Below are 20,325 nucleotides of genomic sequence, written 5' to 3' on the forward strand. Positions count from 1 at the left end.
GGCCTCCGCCGCATCACATACGGCCACGGGAGGCAGGAGCACGAGGCATGACCGGCGCTGGTTTGGGCGGCTGGAGCAAGAAGACTAGAGGTTGAAGAAGCACTATGGCCGTTGGATGGACATCGTACGGTCACTGGAGCTAGAATCGTGCATATATTGACTAACTTGACAAAGCCCTTCGTTCCCGTCAACTTAGTAGGCCCACAAGTTAATAAGGAGGCACTTCCTTGCGTGCGAAGGTATGGCTGGGTCCCAGCTAACAGGGGGAGTATTCATTTTTTGTGCGTAATAAGGAGGCACTTCCTTGCGTGTGAAGGTATAGCTGGTAGGTCCGAGCTGTGAGTGGCGGTAACGTTTTTTCGCGAAATACAGAGGCCCTTTCGGTGGGTCCCTGATGTCAGGTGGAGGAATCATTATTTTGCACGTAAAAAGGAGGCATTTCCTTGCGTGTGGCCGTGGACCCAGCTGTCGGCCTCTCCACGTACAGTCCACTTCAGATGCATGTCGGTCGTTGACCATGTTGACCAGGCCGCGCCGAGAGCACCAGGGCGGTGGACGACGGTGAGGCCTAGGAAGGGAACGGCACGGAGGCAGGGAAGACTCTGTAGTTATTTCCCACGCGGAGGGGAGTATGACTGTACGAGGGTTTACCGGTTCGTCTGCCGTCGCCGGAGAATAACAACAGGTGTGGGTGAGTAGAGGGATGGCTAGGCCAGCGATTGGAGTATGATGGGGCGGTGAGGCCTGCGCGGCAGCATAGCCGGCCGCGGGGAGGAGGGAGCAGGCAGTCCTCCCACCGGCGCTTGTTTGAGCAGCTGGAGCAGGAAGAGCAGAGATTGAAGAAGCATGACGGCCGTTCGATGGACATCCAACTGTTACTGCTTGTGCGTCAACCTTTTTTTTAGGAAAGTCTCAAATCTGTGGAAAACAGCATACAACCCATTTTCTAATTCTTAAGGTTTTTTAAGCCCATATTCTTTTTGTTAGCATTACAGCCCATATTGTGGCCACGTTAAAAAATTATACGAAATTTTGCATATTTCAGTGCGGTCCGAACTGTTTTTAATCCTGAAATTTCGACTCGCATTCAAACTGATTTTAAAAATAAATGTATATCAATATAAAATCCAACAAATTCTCCACGCATAAAAATTAATGTAATTTAAAATCTTGAAATGAAAAAAAAAAGATATTTGAAACTAATTGCCGGTTTGATGTGTTTTAAAAATGTACAGCCCATTTCTCATTACTGATGGGCCATTTTCTCGGCCAGCCGAATGAAAGCTCTCCTCGTCTTGAAAGATTTGCAGCCCAACAGGCCTAACAAAGCGACTTACTTGGCAAGTCACAAAAAAACTAGGCTGTGGCCATGGACCCAGCTGTCAGTCCATTTGTTTTTTAGTCCATTTGGTGGGCTGGGTGAAACAATGATGTAGCATCTATGCAGCCCATTTAAATCCAATTTGCATTTTGCTCGAAATCCGCGGACTTGCTGGGCTGGGTGAAAATATCATGTTGGGCTAGACGGAGAAATGTTATAAAAACATAAACACATGATTGCACGTCAGTAAAATCTTTGCAAGCTTATGTACGCAATCACTAAGAGTTAACTTGCCAAGTTATATATAAACAATTATTATTATTATTATTTGGTAAGAACTTTCAACTTACGAAATAAAATATCATTTTAATTTGATGAGTTAATAGTACATGGGGTATTATTATTTTTTAGGCTAGACGTGGGACAGTTGAGTTGGTTCTAGGGGAAAGTACTGGGAGAAAACTCAGTTTACATCGAAAAAGAAAGTGGGAGAAATTCAGATACCTGCTGGGTCCACCTGAGGAGGGGAATATGTTGGGAGGAAGGAGATTCAAAGCACGGAAGCGGAGTGAACTAGTTTTTTTTATGGACAAGTGAACTAGTTTAGATACATAAGCAAATAGCCACTAAAAAAGAAATCAGGTTAATGGGTTCTTAAAAGAAATATTTCGGACAAAACAGATAATTACGACACATAGGCTAATGCATGAAACACTCAGATGATAAAGGTGCTTATAAACAGATAAAGTACAACATCTACACCTTCCTGGCATGCTTGATCATGACGCTGTGGCTGTGATACGTCTCCAACGTATCTATAATTTTTGATTGCTCCATACTATATTATCTACTGTTTTGGACTACATTGGGATTTATTTTCTACTTTTATATTATTTTTGGGACTAACCTATTAACCGGAGGCCCAGCCCAGAATTGCTGTTTTTTTGCCTATTTCAGTGTTTCGAAGAAACGAAATATCAAACGGAGTCCAAACGGAATGAAACCTTCGGGAACGTGATTTTCTCACCGAAAGTGATCCAGGAGACTTGGACCCTACGCCAAGGCATCAGAGAGGCGGTCACGAGGGTGGGGGCGCCCCCCCTAGGGTGCGCCCCTGCCTCGTGGGCCCCTCGGTGCTCCACCGACGTACTCCTTCCTCCTATATATACCTACGTACCCCCAAACGAACAGAAAAGGAGCCAAAACCTAATTCCACCGCCGCAACTTTCTGTATCCACGAGATCCCATCTTGGGGCTTGTTCCAGAGCTCCGCCGGAGAGGGCCGTCCTAACGGAGGGCTTCTACATCATCATAGCCTCTCCGATGAAGTGTGAGTAGTTTACCTCAGACCTTCGGGTCCATAGTTAGTAGCTAGATGGCTTCTTCTCTCTTTTTGGATCTCAATACAAAGTTCTCCCCCTCTCTTGTGGAGATCTATTCGATGTAATCTTCTTTTTGCGGTGTGTTTGTTGAGATCGATGAATTGTGGATTTATGATCAAGTCTATCTATGAATAATATTTGAATCTTCTCTAAATTCTTTTATGTATGATTGGTTATCTTTGCAAGTCTATTCGAATTATCCGTTTGGTTTGGCCAACTAGATTGGTAGTTCTTGCCATGGGAGAAGTGCTTAGCTTTGGGTTCGATCTTGCGGTGTCCTTTCCCAGTGATAGAAGGGGCAGCAAGGCACGTATTGTATCGTTGCCATCGAGGACAACAATATGGGGTTTATTTCATATTGCATGAATTTATCTCTCTACATCATGTCATCTTGCTTAAGGCGTTACTCTGTTTTTAAGTTAATACTCTAGATGCATGCTGGATAGCGGTCGATGAGTGGAGTAATAGTAGTAGATGCAGAATCATTTCGGTCTACTTGTCACGGATGTGATGCCTATATACATGATCATGCATAGATATTCTCATAACTATGCTCAATTCTGTCAATTGCTCAACAGTAATTTGTTCACCCACCGTAGAATACTTATGCTCTTGAGAGAAGCCACTAGTGAAACCTATGGCCCCCGGGTCTATTCCCATCAAATCAATCTCCATCACTTTAATCTTGCTTTGCTTTTTTACTTTGCCTTTACTTTTTACTTTGCATCTCTATACCAAAAATACCAAAAATATTATATCTATCAGATCTCACTCTCGTAAGTGACCGTGAAGGGATTGACAACCCCTAATCGCGTTGGTTGCGAGTAGCTATCGTTTTGTGCAGGTATGAGGGACTTGAGCGTGGCCTCCTACTGGATTGATACCTTGGTTCTCAAAAACTGAGGGAAATACTTACGCTACTCTGCTGCATCATCCCTTCCTTTTCGGGGAAAACTAACGCAAGCTCAAGAGGTAGCAAGAAGGATTTCTGGCGCCGTTGCCGGGGAGTCTACGCAAAAAGTCAACATACCAAGTACCCATCACAATCCCTATCTCTTGCATTACATTATTTGCCATTTGCCTCTCGTTTTCCTCTCCCCCCACTTCACCCTTGCCGTTTTATTCGCCCTCTCTCTCTATCCTCCCTCTCTATTTGCCTCTTTTTCCCATTTGCTCTTGTCTGCTCGTGTGCTAGTTTGCTTGTTTGTCACGATGGCTCAAGATACTACCAAATTGTGTGACTTGACCAATAACAATAATAATGATTTCCTTAGCACTCCGATTGCTCCTCTTACCGATGCTGAATCTTGTGAAAGTAACACTGCTTTGTTGAATCTTGTTATGAAAGATCAATTCACCAGCCTTCCTAGTAAAGATGTCGCTACTCATCTGAATAGCTTCGTTGATTTATGTGATATAAAAAAGAAAAACGATGTCGATAATGATGTCGTTAAATTGAAGCTATTTCCTTTTTCGCTTAGAGATCATGCTAAAGCTTGGTTTTCGTCTTTGCCTAAAAATAGTATTGATTCTTGGAACAAGTGCAATGATGCTTTTATCTCTAAGTATTTCCCTCCCGCTAAGATGATCTCTCTTTGAAACGATATTATGAATTTTAAGAAACTTGGTCATGAACATGTTGCACAAGCTTGGGAGAGAATGAAATTAATGATACGTAATTGCCCTACTCATGGTTTGAATTTGTGGATGATTATACAAAAAATTTATGCCGGATTGAATTTCGCTTCTAGAAATCTTTTAGATTCGTCCGCGGGAGGCACTTTTATGGAAATCACTTTAGGAGATGCTACTAAACTCCTAGATAATATTATGGTTAATTATTCTCAATGGCATACTGAAAGATCTTCTAATAAAAAAGTGCATGTGATAGAAGAAATCAATGTTTTGAGTGGAAATATGGATGAACTTATGAAATTATTTGCTACTAAGAGTGTTTCTTCTGATCCTAATGATATGCCTTTGTCTACTTTGATTGATAATAACAATGAATCTATGGATGTGAATTTTGTTGGTAGGAATAATTTTGGTAACAACGCTTATAGAGGGAATTTTTATCCTAGGCTATATCCTAGTAATCCTTCTAATAATTATGGGAATTCCTACAACAACTCTTGTGGAAATTATAATAGGATTCCCTCTTAATTTGAGAATAGTGTTACAGAGTTTATGAATTCACAAAAGAATTTTAATGCTTTGCTTGAAGAGAAATTGCTTAAAGTTGATGATTTGGCTAGGAACATTGATAGAATTTCTCTCGAGATTGATTCTTTAAAGCTTAGATCTATTCCTCCTAAGCATGATATCAATGAGTCTCTCAAGGCCATGAGAATTTCCATTGATGAGTGCAAGGAAAGAACAGCTAGGATGCGTGCTTCCAAAGATGCCTTTATTAAAGCGTGTTCTTCCAAATCCTATGAAAATCAAGATGAAGATCTAAAAGTTATTGATGTGTCTCCTATTAAGTCTTTGTTTTGAAATATGAATCTTGATGAAACTGAATATGATCTTCCTTTACCAAGAAGGTGTTCTAAAAATTCGGAGTCTTTAGATCTTTATGATGAAATTGATGAAAGTGGGATTGAAAGAAACGGAAACTTTAGCGCTCACGAGAACTTCTGTCATTTTTATTTGAAGAGTGATATTTAGTTAATTATTTTTGAAGATGATTAAAAGATAAATTACTCACGTCCAGAAATTTATTTTAGAATTTTTGGGGTTCCAGATCTTGCGCTAGCTACAAATTACTTCAGACTGTTCTGTTTTTGACAGATTCTGTTTTTCGTGTGTTGTTTGCTTATTTTGATGAATCTATGGTTAGTAAAATAGTTTATAATCCATAGAGAAGTTGGAATACAGTAGGTTTAACACCAATATAAATAAATAATTATTTCATTACAGTACCTTGAAGTGGTCTTTTGTTTTCTTTCGCTAACGGAGCTCACGAGTTTTCTACTTTAAGTTTTGTGTTGTGAAGTTTTCAAGTTTTGGGTGAATTCTTTTGATGGATTATGGAACAAGGAGTGGAAAGATCCTAAGCTTGGGTATGCCCATGGCACCCCCAAGATAATCCAAGGACACCAAAAAGTCAAAGCTTGGGGATGCCCCGGAAGGCAGCCCCTCTTTCGTCCACTTCCATCGGTAATTTACTTGGAGCTATATTTTTATTCACCAACATGATATGTGTTTTTCTTGGAGTGTCTTGTATTATTTGTGTCCTTGTGTTTTAGTATGCCACAATCATCCTTGCTGTACACTGATGTCTACTACACAACCTTCTTCTTGTAGACGTTGTTGGGCCTCCAAGTGCAGATGTTTGTAGGACAGTAGAAAATTTCCCTCAAGTGGATGACCTAAGGTTTATCAATCCGTAGGAGGCGTAGGATGAAGATGGTCTCTCTCAAGCAACCCTGCAACCAAATAACAAAGAGTCTTGTCCCCAACACACCCAATACAATGGTAAATTGTATAGGTGCACCAGTTCGGCAAAGAGATGGTGATACAAGTGGTATATGGATGGTAGATAATAGTTTTTGTAATCTGAAAATATAAAAACAGCAAGGTAGCAAGTGATAAAATTGAGCGTAAACGGTATTGCAATGCTAGGAAACAAGGCCTAGGGTTCATACTTTCACTAGTGTAAGTTCCCTCAACAATACTAACATAATTGGATCACATAACTATCCCTCAACATGCAACAAAGAGTCACGCCAAAGTCACTAATAGCGGAGAACGAACGAAGAGATTATGGTAGGGTACGAAACCACCTCAAAGTTATTCTTTCCAATCAATCCGTTGGGCTATTCATATAAGTGTCACAAACAGCCCTAGAGTTCGTACTAGAATAACACCTTAAGACACAAATCAACCAAAACCCTAATGTCACGTAGATACTCCAATGTCACCTCAAGTATTCGTGGTTATGATTATACGATATGCATCACACAATCTCAGATTCATCTATTCAACCAACACATAGAACCTCAAAGAGTGCCCCAAAGCTTCTACCAGAGAATCACGATGAAAACATGTGCCAACCCCTATGCATAGGTTCATGGGCGGAACCCACAAGTTGGTCACCAAAACATACATCAAGTGAATCATGTGATATCCCATTGTCACCACAGATATCCATGGCAAGACATACATCAAGTGTTCTCAAATCTTTAAAGACTCAAGCCGATAAGATAACTTCAAGGGGAAAACTCAATTCATTACAAGAGAGTAGAGGGGGAGGAGAAACATAAGATCCAACTATAATAGCAAAGCTCGCGATACATCAAGATCGTATCACCTCAAGAACACGAGAGAGAGAGAGAGAGATCAAACACATAGCTACTGGTACATACCCTCAGCCCCGAGGGAGAACTACTCCCTCCTTGTCATGGAGAGCACCAGGATGATGAAGATGGCCACCGGAGAAGGATTCCCCCTCCGGCAGGGTGCCGGAACGGGTCTAGATTGGCTTTCGGTGGCTACGGAGGCTTTTGGCGGCAGAACTCCCGATCTATTGTGTGTTCTGGAAGTTTTAGGGTATATGGAGTTATATAGGCAGAAGAAGCACATCAGGGGAGCCACGAGGGCCCCACGAGGTAGGGGGCGCGCCCCTACCCTCGTGAGCTCCTCCTTCCTTCCTTGACGTGGGGTCCAAGTCCATCGGATGGCTTTCGTTCCAAAAATAACTTCTCTAGGTGATTTCATTCCATTTCGACTCCGTCTGATATTCCTTTTCTTCAAAACACTGAAGTAGGCATAAAACAGCAAATCTGGGCTGGGCCTCCGGTTAATAGGTTAGTCCTGAAAGTAATATAGAAGTGGATAATAAAGCCCAATAATGCCCAAAACAGTAGATAATATAGCATGGAGCAATAAAAAATTATAGATACGTTGGAGACGTATCAAGCATCCCCTAGCTTAATTCCTGCTCGTCCTCGAGTAGGTAAATGATAAAAAGATAATTTTTGATGTGGAATGCTAGTTGGCATAATTTCAATGTAATTCTTCTTAATTGTGATATGAATATTCAGATCCATAATATTCAAGACAAAAGTTTAATATTGATATAAAAATAATAATACTTCAAGCATACTAACTAAGCAATTATGTCTTCTCAAAATAACATGGCCAAAGAAAGATATCCCTACAAAATCATATAGTCTGGCTATGCTCCATCTTCACCACACAACATATTTAAATTATGCACAACCCCGATGACAAGCCAAGCAATTGTTTCATACTTTTGATGTTCTCAAACTTTTTAAATCTTCACGCAATACATGAGCGTGAGCCATGGATATAGCACTATAGGTGGAATAGAATGGTGGTTGTGGAGAAGACAAAAAGGGAGAAGATAGTCTCACATCAACTAGGCGTATCAATGGGCTATGGAGATGCCCATCAATAGATATCAATGTGAGTGAGGTGGGATTGCCATGTAACGGATGCACTAGAGCTATAAGTGTATGAAAGCTCAACAAAAGAAACTAGTGGGTGTGCATCCAACTCGCTTGCTCACGAAGACCTAGGGCATTTTGAGGAAGCCCATCATTGGAATATACAAGCCAAGTTCTATAATGAAAGATTCCCACTAGTATATGAAAGTGACAACATAGGAGACTCTCTATCATGAAGATCATGGTGCTACTTTGCAGCACAAGTGTGGTAAAAGGATAGTAACATTGTCCCTTCTCTCTTTTTCTCTCATTTTTTATTTGGCCTTTCCCCCTTTTTTATGGCCTTTCTCTTTTTTTGGGCCTTCTCTTTTTTATGGCCTTTCTCCTCTTTTTTTTATTTTCGTCCGGAGTCTCATCCCGACTTATGGGGGAATCATAGTCTCCATCATCCTTTCCTCACTGGGACAATGCTCTAATAATGATGATCATCACACTTTTATTTACTTACAACTCATGAATTACAACTCGATACTTAGAACAAGATATGACTCTATATGAATGCCTCCGGCGGTGTACCGGGATGTGCAATGACTCAAGAGTGACATGTATGGAAGTATTATGAACAGTGGCTTTGCCAAAAATACGATGTTAACTACATGATCATGCTAAGCAGTATGACAATGATGGAGCGTGTCATAATAAACGAAATGGTGGAAAGTTGCATGGCAATATATCTCAGAATGGCTATGGAAATGCCATAATAGGTAGGTATGGTGGCTGTTTTGAGGAAGGTATATGGTGGGTGTATGGTACCGGCAAAAGTTGCGTGGTACTAGAGAGGCTAGCAATGGTGGAAGGGTGAGAGTGCGTATAATCCATGGACTCAACATTAGTCATAAACAACTCACATACTTATTGCAAAAATCTATTAGTTATCGAAATAAAGTACTACGCGCATGCTCCTAGGGGGATAGATTGGTAGGAAAATACCATCGCTCATCCCCGACCGCCACTCATAAGGAAGACAATCAATAAATAAATCATGCTCCGACTTCATCACATAACGGTTCACCATACGTGCATGCTATGGGAATCACAAACTTCAACACAAGTATTTCTCAAATTCATAACCACTCAACTAGCATGACTCTAATATCACCATCCTCATATCTCAAAACAATTATCAAATATCAAACTTCTCATAGTATTCAACACACTCGTAAGAGAGTTTTATTATTAATCTTGCATACCAAGCATATTAGGATTTTAAGCAAATTACCATGCTATTTAAGACTCTCAAAATAATATAAGTGAAGCATGAGAGTTCATCTATTTCTTCAAAATAAAACTACCGCCATGCTCTAAAAGATATAAGTGAAGCACTAGAGCAAATGACAAACTACTCCGAAAGATATAAGTGAAGATCAATGAGTAGTCGAATAATTATGAAACTATGTGAAGACTATCTAACATTTAATAATTTCAGATCTTGGTATTCTATTCAAACAGCAAGCAAAGCAAAATAAAATGACATTCTAAGAATGGCAAACATCATGTGAAGAAGCAAAAACTTAGGATCAACCGATACTAACCGATAGTTTGTTGAAGAAGAAAGGTGGGATGCCAACGGGGGCATCCCCAAGCTTAGATGCTTGAGACTTCTTGAAATATTATCTTGGGGTGCCTTGGGCATCCCCAAGCTTGAGCTTTTGTGTCTCCTTAATTCCTCTCATATCATGGTCTCCCTAAACCTCAAAAGCTTCATCCACACAAAACTCAACAAGGACTCGTGAGATAAGTTAGTATAAACCATTGCAAAAACCTTATCATACTCTACTTGTAGCAAATCACTAAAATTATTATTCAACATTGCATACTAAATGCGTCTGCATATTTAATATTCCTATCCTCAAATAGAATCATTAAAGAAGCAACCATATGCAAACAATGCAAACATAACAGCAATCTGCCTAAACAGGATAGTCTGTAAAGAATGCTGTAACATCCATACTTCCCTAGATCCAAAAATTATGAAAGAAAATTCCCACTGTATTAAATTTATCAGAGCTTAATATGCAAAAGGTTTAAATATTTTATCACATTCTGACTTTTCTAGGGAATTATTGCAACAGCGGTAAACTTTCTGTTTTCAAACAGCAACATGAAGACTTGTAACATAGGCATGGTAAAGGCTATCAATGCCACTTTTATTGGAATAAAAGATGCAAAAGATTGTTATAAATAACAGCAAGCAAATCCTAACAAAATAAATTGAAGCTCCAAGCAAAACACATATCATGTGGTGAATAAAAATATAGCTCCAAGTAAAGTTACCGATGAACGAAGACGAAAGAGGGGATGCCTTCCGGGGCATCCCCAAGCTTAGGATCTTGGTTGTACTTGAATATTACCTTGGGGTGCCTTGGGCATCCCCAAGATTAGGCTCCTGCCACTCCTTATTCCATAGTCCATCGAATCCTTACCCAAAACTTGAAAACTTCACAACACAAAACTTAACAGAAAACTCGTAAGCTCCGTTAGTATAAGAAAGTAAATCACCACTTCGAGTTACTGTAGTGAACTCATTCTTTATTTATATTGGTGTTAAACCTACTGTATTTCAACTTCTCTATGGTTTATAAACTATTTTACTAGCCATAGATTCATCAAAATAAGCAAACAACACACGAAAAACAGAATCTGTCAAAAACAGAACAGTCTGTAGTAATCTGGATCAAACGTATACTTCTGGAACTCATAAAATTCTCAAATAAATTTCTGGACCTGAGGAATTTATCTATTAATCATATGCAAAAAGAATTAACTAAATATCAGTCTCCAATAAAATATGGCAGCAATTCTCGTGAGTGCTAAAGTTTCTGTTTTTGACAGCATGATCAACAAGACTTCCCCCAAGTCTTCCCAAAGGTTCTACTTGGCACAAACACTAATTAAAAGCATAAAACCACATCTAAACAGAGGCTAGATGAATTATTTATTACTAAACAGGAACAAAAATCAAGGAATAAAAATAATATTGGGTGCCTCCCAACAAGCACTATCGTTTAACGCCCCTAGCTAGGCATGATGATTTCAATGATGCTCACATAAAAGATAAGAATTGTAACATAAAGAGAGCATCATGAGGAATATGACTAGCACATTTAAGTCTAACCCACTTACTATGCATAGGGATTTTGTGATCAAACAACTTATGGGAACAATAATCAACTAGCATAGGAGGGCAAAAGAAGCATAACTTTGAAACTTTAAGCACATAGAGAGGAAACTTGATATTATTGCAATTCCTACAAGCATATATTCCTCCCTCATAATAATTTTCAGTATCATCATGAATGAATTCAACAATATAACCAGCACCTAAAGCATTCTTTTCATGATCTACAAGCATAGAAATTTTATTACTCTCCACACAAGCAAAAAATTTATCATTAATAGTAGTGGGAGCAAACTCAACAGAGTAACTATCATGGGATTGAAAATTGAAATCAAGATGACAAGTTTCATTGTTATTATTATTCTTTAAAGCATGCGTGTCATCACAATAATCATCATATATAGGAGGCATGCTTTCATCATAATAAATTTGCTCATCAAAACTTGGGGGACAAAAAATATCATCTTCATCAAACATAGCTTCCCCAAACTTGTGGCTTTGCATATCATTAGCATCATGGATATTCAAGGAATTCATACTAACAACATTGCAATCATGCTCATCATTCAAATATTTAGTGCCAAACATTTTAATACATTCTTCTTCTAGCACTTGAGCACAATTTTCCTTTCCATCATACTCACGAAAGATATTAAAAAGGTGAAGCGTACGAGACAAACTCAATTCCATTTTTTTATAGTTTTCTTTTATAAACTAAACTAGTGATAAAACAAGAAACTAAAAGACTCGATTGCAAGATCTAAAGATATACCTTCAAGCGCTAACCTCCCCAGCAACGGCGCCAGAAAAGAGCTTGATGTCTACTACACAACCTTCTTCTTGTAGACGTTGTTGGGCCTCCAAGTGCAGAGGTTTGTGGGACAGTAGCAAATTTCCCTCAAGTGGATGACCTAAGGTTTATCAATCCGTAGGAGGCGTAGGATGAAGATGGTCTCTCTCAAGCAACCCTACAACCAAATAACAAAGAGTCTCTTGTGTCCCCAAAACACCCAATACAATGGTAAATTGTATAGGTGCACTAGTTCGGCGAAGAGATGGTGATACAAGTGGTATATGGATGGTAGATAATAGTTTTTGTAATCTTAAAATATAAAAACAGCAAGGTAGCAAGTGATAAAAGTGGGCGTAAACGGTATTGCAATGCTAGGAAACAAGGCCTAGGGTTCATACTTTCACTAGTGTAAGTTCCCTCAACAATACTAACATAATTGGATCACATAACTATCCCTCAACATGCAACAAAGAGTCACTCCAAAGTCACTAATAGCGGAGAATGAACGAAGAGATTATGGTAGGGTACGAAACCACCTCAAAGTTATTCTTTCCAATCAATCCATTGGGCTATTCATATAAGTGTCACAAACAGCCCTAGAGTTTGTACTAGAATAACACCTTAAGACACAAATCAAACAAAACCCTAATGTCACCTAGATACTCCAATGTCACCTCAAGTATCCATGGGTATGATTATACGATATGCATCACACAATCTCAGATTCATCTATTCAACCAACACATTGCTACTGGTACATACCCTTAGCCCCGAGGGAGAACTACTCCCTCCTCGTCATGGACAGCACCGGGATGATGAAGATGGCCACCGGAGAAGGATTCCCCCTCCGGCAGGGTGCTGGAACGGGTCTAGATTGGCTTTCGGTGGCTACGGAGGCTTCTGGCGGCGGAACTCCCGATCCATTGTGTGTTTTGGAAGTTTTAGGGTATATGGAGTTATATAGGCAGAAGAAGCACGTCAGGGGAGCCATGAGGGCCCCACGAGGCAGGGGCGCGCCCCTACCCTCGTGAGCTCCTCCTTCCTTCCTTGACGTGGGGTCCAAGTCCATCGGGTGGCTTTCGTTCCAAAAATAACTTCTCTAGTTGATTTCGTTCCGTTTCGACTCCGTCTAATATTCCTTTTCTTCAAAACACTGAAATAGGCATAAAACAGCAAATCTGGGCTGGGCGGCCGGTTAATAGGTTAGTCCCGAAAGTAATATGAAAGTGGATAATAAATCCTAATAATGCCCAAAACAGTAGATAATATAGCATGGAGCAATCAAAAATTATAGATACGTTGGAGACGTATCATACACACCTTTTGAGAGAGCCATACACAAATTAAAATTTGATAGAATACTCTATGTGCTTCACTTATATCTTTTGAGCCAAGTAGTTTTGCTCTATGTGCTTCACTTATATCTTTTGAGCATTATGATTTTGCTCTATGTGCTTCACTTATATCTTTTAGCGTTATAATTTTGCTCTATGTGCTTCACTTAGATCTTTTAGAGCACGATGGTGGATTTGTTTTAAAGAAACTATTGATCTCTCATGCGTCACTTAAATTATTTTGAGAGTCTTAATAGCATGGTAATTTGCTTAATAATAATATGCTTGTTATTCAAGATTTGTGAAACTTTCTCTTGAGTGTGTTGAATACTAAGAAAAGATTGAAGCATGATAATTGTTTTGAGATATGGAGGTGATAATATTAAAGTCATGCTAGTTGAGTAGTTGTGAATTTAAAGAATAATTGTGTTAAAGTTTGTGATTCCCTTAGCATGCACGTATGGTGAACCGTTATGTGATGAAGTCGGAGCATGATTTATTTATTGATTGTCTTCCTTATGAGTGGCGGTCGGGGACGAGCGATGGTCTTTTCCTACCAATCTATCCCCCTAGGAGCATGCGCATAATACTTTGCTTTGATAACTTCTAGATTTTTGCAATAAGTATATGAGTTCTTTATGACTAATGTTGAGTCCATGGATTATACGCACTCTCACCCTTCCACCTTTGCTAGCCTCTCTAATACCGCGCACTTTTCGCCGGTGTCATACACCTACCATATACCTTCCTCAAAACAGCCACCATACCTACCTATTATGGAATTTCCATAGCCATTCCGAGATATATTGCCATGCAACTTTCCACCGTTCCATTTATTATGACACACTCCATCATTGTCATATTGCATATCCCGGTACACCGCCGGAGGCATTCATATAGAGTCATATTTTGTTCTAAGTATCGAGTTGTAATTGTTGAATTGTAAGAAAAATAAAAGTGTGATGATCATCATTATTAGAGCATTGTCCCAGTGAGGAAAGAATGATGGAGACTATGATTCCCGCACAAGTCGGGATGAGACTCCGGACAAAAAAAAAGAGGCCAAAGAAGCCCAAATAAAAAGAGGCCATATAAAAAAGGAGAAAAGGCCCAAATAAAAAAATGAGAGAAAAAATGAGAAGGGATAATGTTACTATCCTTTTACCACACTTGTGCTTCAAAGTAGCACCATGATCTTCATAGTAGAGAGTCTCTCATGTTATCACTTTCATATACTAGTGGGAATCTTTCATTATAGAACTTGGCTTGTATATTCCAATGATGGGCTTCCTCAAATTGCCCTAGGTCTTCATGAGCAAGCAAGTTGGATGCACACCCACTTAGTTTCTTTTTGAGCTTTCATATACTTATAGCTCTAGTTCATCTGTTGCATGGAAATCCCTACTCACTCACAATGATATCTATTGATGGGCATATCCATAGCACGTTGATACGCCTAGTTGATGTGAGACTATCTTCTCCTTTTTATCTTCTCCACAACCACCATTCTATTCCACCTATAGTGCTATATCCATGGCTCACGCTCATGTATTGCGTGAAGATTGAAAAAGTTTTGAAAAAGCTAGAGTATGAAATAATTTCTTGGCTTGTCATCGGGGTTGTGCATGATTTAAATACTTTGTGTGGTGAATATAGAGCATAGCCAGACTATATGATTTTGTAGGGATAACTTTCTTTGGCCATGTTATTTTGAGAAGACATAATTGCTTTGTTAGTATGCTTGAAGTATTATTATTTTTATGTCAATATAAACTTTTTTCTTGAATCTTTCGAATCTGAATATTCATATCACAATTAAGAATATTTCCATTGAAATTATTCCAAGTAGCACTCCGCATTAAAAATTCTCTTTTTATCATTACCTACTCGAGGACGAGCAGGAATTAAGCTTGGGGATGTCTGATACGTCTCCAATGTATCTCTAATTATTGATTGCTCCTTGCTATATTACCTACTGTTTTGGACTATATTGGGCTTTATTTTTCACTTTTATATTATTTTTGGGACTAACCTATTAACCGGAGGCCTAGCCCAGAATTGTTGTTTTTTGCCCATTTTAGTGTTTCGAAGAAACGGAATATCATACGGAGTCCAAACGGAATGAAACCTTCGGGAACGTGATTTTCTCACCGAACGTGATCCAGGAGACTTGGACCCTACGCCAAGGCATCAGAGAGGCGGTAACGAGGGTGCCCCCCCTAGGGCGCGCCCCCTGCCTCGTGGGCCCCTTGGTGCTCCACCGACGTACTCCTTCCTCCTATATATACCTACGTACCCCTAAACAAAACAAAAAGGGAGCCAAAAACCTAATTCCACCACCGCAACTTTCTTTATCCACGAGATCCCATCTTGGGGCATGTTCCGGAGCTCCGCCGGAGAGGGCGTCATCACGAAGGGCTTCTACATCATCATAGCATCTCCGATGAAGTGTGAGTAGTTTACCTCAGACCTTCGAGTCCATAGTTAGTTCCTAGATGGCTTCTTCTCTCTTTTTGGATCTCAATACAAAGTTCTTCCCCTCTCTTGTGGAGATCTATTCTATGTAATCTTCTTTTTGCGGTGTGTTCATTGAGACCGATGAATTGTGGGTTTATGATCAAGTCTATCTATGAATAATATTTGAATCTTCTCTGAATTCTTTTATGTATGATTGGTTATCTTTGCAAGTCTCTTCGAATTATCTGTTTGGTTTGGCCAACTAGGTTGGTAGTTCTTGCCATGGGAGAAGTTCTTAGCTTTGGGTTCGATCTTGCGGTGTCCTTTCCCAGTGACAGAAGGGGCGGCAAGGCACGTATTGTATCGTTGCCATCGAGGATAACAAGATGGGGTTTATTTCATATTGCATGAATTTATCTCTCTACATCATGTCATCTTGCTTAAGGCATTACTCTGTTTTTAACTTAATACTCTAGATGCATGCTGGATAGCGGTCGATGAGTGGAGTAATAGTAGTAGATGCAGAATCGTTTCGGTCTACTTGTCACGGACGTGATGCCTATATACATGATCATGCATAGATATTCTCATAACTATGCTCAATTCTGTCAATTGCTCAATAGTAATTTGTTCACCCACCGTAGAATACTGATGCTCTTGAGAGAAGCCACTAGTGAAACCTATGGCCCCCAGGTCTATTCTCATCATATGAATCTCCATCACTTTAATCTTGCTTTGCTTTTTTACTTTGCCTTTACTTTTTACTTTGAATCTCTATACCAAAAATATTATATCTATTAGATCTCACTCTCGTAAGTGACCGTGAAGGGATTGACAAGCCCTAATCGCGTTGGTTGCGAGTAGCTATCGTTTTGTGCAGGTACGAGGGACTTGAGCGTGGCCTCCTACTGGATTGATACCTTGGTTCTCAAAAACTGAGGGAAATACTTACTCTACTCTGCTGCATCATCCCTTCCTCTTCGGGGAAAACCAATGCAAGCTCAAGAGGTAGCAGGTTGTCCGTGTACTCGTCGGTTACGGGAAGGAGACACGCCCTCATGTCCAAGATATGCCTGTACATGTCGTAGCATGCGTATGCGTCCTTGGCCGCGTAGGTTATGTAGGCTAAATTCAGAGGTATGTCCCACGTGTTCAGGTCGTCTTCTTTCATGTTGGCGTATCAGGGGTCGATGATGGTCTCAGCAAGGTCAGCCACGGAGTCCTTCTCCTGCCCGTTGCTGATGATCTTGTATTGCTTCTGGATGTTGACAAGCTTGGTGCACCAGATGGCTGAATCGTCGCGTTCTTCCTTCTCTCCACCGTAGCGAAGGTGCAGTCGGCGCTGCCGATGAAACGGGCGAATGCTCCAGAACCTGGTGCAGCCATAGGACTGAAGCGAGGCAGAGCTTCACCGAGTCTGTATCGTTGGTGTACATCACATTCAACTTGGTGCAGCCATAGGACTGAATGGCGAACTCAAAGGGGAACTCCTTGCTGAAGTCCATATCCAGTAGGCTCACCCCTCGGATCGCCATTGGAGTCTCTTCGAGTGAACGAGTGTGTAGGCGGCGGCAGCAGTTCGTTTTTCAGCTCTTGGGGAACTGGATTCAACAGTAAGCTGAGTGTGTACATGCGATAACAATTACTACCCCTCCCTCGTCCGCTACATGCCCGGCAGAAGATGCACCCTCGGCCACACGTTGGTTCACGAGCGGGTCTGTATTGGTAATGTAATAACAGGAGTTAGTGGTCACTTTACTTAAATTTAATTAGCTTTAATAGAAATTTGTACTTAAAAGAAGCAATGCATTCGCTCGTTCTATCAATGCCACAGGATCAACATGCACAACAATTATAATTATTATTCTCAGGACGCACACGATCAGCACATTTGTCGCACTTTCACAAAGATAATACTACCAAGTTTGAACTGTTTGTTATGGTTGTTGTCCTCTGCATCATCATGCCGTGTTTCTCAGCTTGCAAGATTCAGAACCAACAAATAAGTTCCAAATAATAAGTACAACAAAGATGCCTACACATCTCACTGATTCCCAGCTTGCAAGATTCAGAACAAACCGATTAGAGCCTTTTGATAAAGTGAATATCGGGATTAAATCCATCTTGGCTAGCCATGTCATACAATCGAAGAACTTGGCGAATGCTCTTGACCGTCACAACATCTGTAGTTGAGTATTCCTGTTTGCACAGCATGTTTGCACATCACAAACAAGGAGACAGGAGAGCATGATTTCGCTTTAATAGCGGCCTCCTTGAACTCAACCTCCAGCTCTACTTGGATGAGGTCTGCCTGGAGTTCCATGATTCAATTCATGCGCCTTTTTCTGCAGTTCACCTGAAATGAAGCAAAGATTGCATCATTCATCTAGCAAGAAGTACCTGCTCTTGTGAGCTGGAAGGTTCTTCTTTAGTAGTTGCACTAAAATTGAGGAACAATAAGGTTGGCAGTCTGGCTCATGTAAGGTGCAACTATAATTTTCTCATCCTTTTGTGCAGTTCCACTAAAATAAAGTGCCATTGTGGTGACAGTGACAACTCCATCTTGCAAAGGCTAATAAAATGTTGCACGAGATTACCAGCAGAACTTGACGGAGATTTTGGAAACTCCAATCACCATTTTGTGCAGTTCCACCAAAATTGAGAGATGTTGCCCACGTGACATTTTAGTTGAACTGCACAAGACACTCATTCCAAAAAAAAGTGCTTTGTGCAGTTCACCAAAAGGTCACAATAGCAACAAGGTGAAATGGATATCCCTATCTGCACAAAAAGATAGAAAGTAAACAGTTGTTGGTCAATAAGAATATACGAAACATATACAAAATGAAAATAAGCATCTTAATTATGTTCATGGCAATCACGCAAGGACAGTAGAAATTTTAAAACGTCAGCAATGCTTCATGTTACCAGAAGCATTACGATCAACAATGATATTCCTCAAATATGGGATTACTTTAATGGTGGCATTGCTTGTTCACCAGACACAGTAAATCAACAGCAGCTAAAGAGTTGGTTTAAGGGCATGGGACCGTGGGGACACCAGGACACTCAGCAGCGTAAAGGAGCAACTTACTTATCATACTGGGGAAAATAGCAGGAGTGCCATTGTACTATGTGAGGGCAGCAAATCTAATCTTGGAGACCTTTTACTATGTGAGGGCAGCAAATCTAATCCTGGAGACCTTTTACTATGTGAGGGCAGCAAATCTAATCCTGGAGACCTTTTACTATGTGAGGGCAGCAAATATAATCCTGAGACCTTTTACTATGTGAGGGCAGCAAATCTAATCCTGGAGACCTTTTACTATGTGATGGCAGCAAATCTAATCCTGGACATACTCTGTTGACTTGTCCACCAGCCGCCACTTTCTATCCTTTTTTCAACCAATAATAGATCTGTTCCTTATCCAGTTTGTACTGCGTTTTCCCATTATTTCCCTTTTCAACCAAGAGACCGGTTGGGTATCCGGTCTCTACTACTTTCACCATATTATTTCCTCTTTGAATCAAGTCCTAGATTCATGCTACAACTTTCCCCCCTTTCTTCGTTGTTTGAACAAAGCCTTAGATTCGAATGCATGAAGTAGCTTTACCTCTAATAATATTAAAAATTTAGGTGGCTTTGGAAGAGCTGATGGGAGTAGAAAAAGATGCACATGCAGACACGTGGGGAGATGAGGCAGTAGAGCAAGGCCGCTTTCGAAGAACTTATACCTGAGGGTCGCCGGGATGTCGGTGGCGGCAGGTCGGATCTGCGGACAATACGGCAGGGAGGAAGAAGGGTCGGATGACCTCCCGAGCCGGCCATGTGTCGGAGAGAACGTCACGGGCAGAGTATCGGTCCCCTCCGGCAGCTGTGGGTTTCCTCCCTCGGCGGCGATGACCGCGTGAATGATGCACCTTTTAGTCCTCTACACACACCGGCCGAAGGGATCCGGCCGGATCTGTGACCTGCGGTGAGCAGAGAGAAAATGTCGCTACCGCTGTCTTGTTTATATCTGGAGAGGATGAGAGAATAAAGAGAGCAACCCTAGTAAAGCAAGCGCTCAAGCCCCTGCGTCCATATATAGTGGAGTAATTATCTTTTTTCTCTCCACAACAAGCATTTCAATTTGTGTACGTGGCATGAAAGAAAAGAAACTCTCTATTTAAGGTGACTACTGTATGACTCCTACTTACTACTAGTAGTACTACAGTACTGTTCACTTGTGGTCCCCGCCCCTCCATTCATTGAACAACCCCACGGGTGAATAAACATACAGTAAATACTGTATTTATATAGAACAAACAAGCTCGAACTATTTTCGCGTAGTTAAAAGTTGAGGGCGTGGCTTTTCCCGGGCAGTACGCGCGGCAGTTTTCGGGTAGGGCTAGAAGACTATTTTAATATTTTTTTAAAACTTCGAGACAGCCACATAGCATGGAGCC

Source organism: Triticum dicoccoides, chromosome 5A (assembly GCF_002162155.2).
Source record: "Triticum dicoccoides isolate Atlit2015 ecotype Zavitan chromosome 5A, WEW_v2.0, whole genome shotgun sequence".
Classification (NCBI taxonomy): Eukaryota; Viridiplantae; Streptophyta; class Magnoliopsida; order Poales; family Poaceae; genus Triticum; species Triticum dicoccoides.